Source organism: Pygoscelis adeliae, unplaced genomic scaffold (assembly GCF_000699105.1).
Source record: "Pygoscelis adeliae isolate BGI_AS28 unplaced genomic scaffold, ASM69910v1 Scaffold187, whole genome shotgun sequence".
Taxonomy (NCBI): Eukaryota; Metazoa; Chordata; class Aves; order Sphenisciformes; family Spheniscidae; genus Pygoscelis; species Pygoscelis adeliae.
In genome coordinates, this window is record NW_008825103.1 from 56,962 (window position 1) to 59,540 (window position 2,579).

General features: G+C 48.8%; 1 protein-coding gene across 1 annotated transcript in view; it reads left to right on the forward strand.

Annotated features, from left to right (window-relative positions):
* The window catches only part of LOC103919662 (prominin-2-like), a 22,108-nt gene that overhangs the window by 18,649 nt on the left and 880 nt on the right, over positions 1-2,579 (forward strand). The window lies entirely within an intron of this gene.

The window sequence follows — 2,579 nt, forward strand, 5'->3', positions numbered from 1 at the left end:
CTCCCCCACTATTTGGGGGGTTAATAAAAAAAGGGGGGGGGGAGGATTTCGAAAAACTAGGCGTGGCATTTTCAGAAAGCGAACTGCCAGCCTCCATCCCCCTTCCCCATAGCCCCAGCCCTGATTTTTCACCCCCCACAAGCCAGGACCTTCCCAGCATCGCCAGGAGGGTCTGGACACCCCCGTTCCCGAGCATCTTCCCACCCTCCTCACCGCATCGCTCCTCCACCTTCCCCTTCCACACCTCCCTTCATTTTTTGTCTCCCCGCCGGGCACCTTAACAAGGTTATTTCCGCGGTTACTTCGGCACCAGGGTGTTGGTTTTCGTCTCCAAACCCGAAGCCGCCTTCTTGCCAGCCCTGCGCACGTAATTGCTGCTTGCGATCACTTCTCACATCCTCCATTTTCCGCTTCCTCCTCTGCCCCGAAGGAGCGCCGGGTTTCCTCCGCTTCTCCAACACAAGCACAGATATAAGTCGCTCCGATATAAATCACCTGAATTAATTTCTCATTGCCTACGTTCACCCGCGGAGAGGGAAAATTGGGGAGGAAGGTTAAAAAGAGTCAGGAAAAAATAGCTGCGAAGCCATTCGATAATATAATTTAATAATAATATTATGGTCACACTGTAAATACTATTTCCAAGCAGAGGGAACCCAGCTCCGAGCCCGAGGAAGCAGCTCCCCGGTCCCCATCGCGGGCAGGGGGTTTGTGCCAGCGACCGCATTTATTCGGGGCGACGCTCAGGTGGCCGAGGAGCTCGGTAATTAGCAGCGCAAACGCAAACGAGCCTTCGCCCTGTTTATCAGAGCTCGTCTCTGCGAAGGCAATTAGAGGAACAGGTCAGTGCTGCCAGGCTGGAATATCCTCCGGGGCTTTGCTGTAACCTGTTTTCGTTCAGGGGTTGATTTTTTTTTCCCCCTTGCAACTCGCTGCGGGGAATCACATCTTAAAAAAAAAAAAAATTAAAAATTGCCAATTTGCTGCTTTCTTCCCCTATTTCCTGGGGTTTTTGTAAGCGCACGGGGAGCGTTCGCCCATCCAAGTTTTTGTCGCGTCTTTTGGCTATTTTTAACCCCCCTGATCTCATCGTCGCTCCCAGCGGGTGGGTGCCGCGGGGCAAGGAGGCAGCAAACCCACTTGAAAGCAGACTGCTTGCACCCAATATTTTTTACAAGACGGTGCCGCGCAGGCAGCCCGAGCCTGGCTTTCCTCCCCATCACAGGGGACAGGCTCTTGCATCTCCCCTGCTCTTTTAATTGAGCCTCTCGCTAACAATCCCAACCAAAACGCTGACATTAAAGGACTTTAATTCAAACATTTCTGGACATAAGGCCAGATTTTTGGCAGGGAGGGGAGAGGAGAGAAAGAGCATGATTATCTGAACCCAAAGAGAGATTAATTTGCTTTTTATGGACCATAAAATCATAGCTAATGTGCAACGGAAGAATTTCTGGCTTAAACAGGGGTGTGTTCTGCCTGTTTGCGCTGTTAAGGGCAACATCTCACAAGAGATCGTCATCCCTTCTCTGCATTAAACTTATCCCTGGGTTGAGTGGTGACTGTTAAGGAAGCCAGCCATTAGTTGCTGCAAAAAACCCCACTCAGAACCCAAACCTTAATTGTTTCTTGCTGTAACATGAACCAGCGACTGCATCCGAAGCATCCAAGGATGCTGCGAAATGCCCACCCACACTTTGCTGGGAACGCTTCCCTCTCCCTCCCCAGCATCCTGGCACGCACGGGGGTATTTTTGGGGATAGCTCAGCCTCGGGCAGGACAGAAAAAACCCTTTGCTATTGCTGGACTCGCGTATTAAACACGAGGGTAACAGCAATTCAACGCTCCTTGGCGTTGCGGGGAGGCTTCCGAAGGGATTTTGCAGCTTGGAAGGTGTTTTCCAAAGGCCTTTCCAAAGGATTTGCAGACCTGGTGTGTATTACACGGGCTGGATTATACACAGGGAGAGAAACGGCTCATTAAAATGGGATTGCGTCCCCATCAGCCCACCAGCTAACATAAGAGACGCCTGGCGTGCCCCTGGGATGGCAGCAGAAAAGCGCTGAGTAAGCAGCTATTTGCAAACACATTAAACGAGAAAAATGCTGTTCTTCAGTTAAGGCCTGTTGCACATAAACAGGGACTCAGGCAAAACACGCTGAATTTTGTTCTTTGGGAAAAAAAAAACCACCTCCGGGGCAAGGCTGGGCGCTGCCCTCCTTGCAGCCCAGGGTGCCCAGAAGCTTTGAGATTGGGATGAATCTGTTCGTAGCCATCAATCCTTGCACAGCAGAAATCTCATTTATATCATCTGATTAGATAGAGCAGGTTTGATAAGTGGCTTTTTACCTCCCACCCAAGTGAAGCATTTTTCCCAAAGGCTTTTCTTCCACTACTTAACATTGCCATTACTAGCAGAGTAATGCTGGGGAGGTGGGATGGCTATATATATATGTGTATATAAAATATATATATGTATATATAAAAATAAAGATAAAAAATTATATATAAAATATTTTATTATATATATATAAAAAAAGGGGGGTTGGGGAGGATAAATATGCATTTAAGTCCAACGC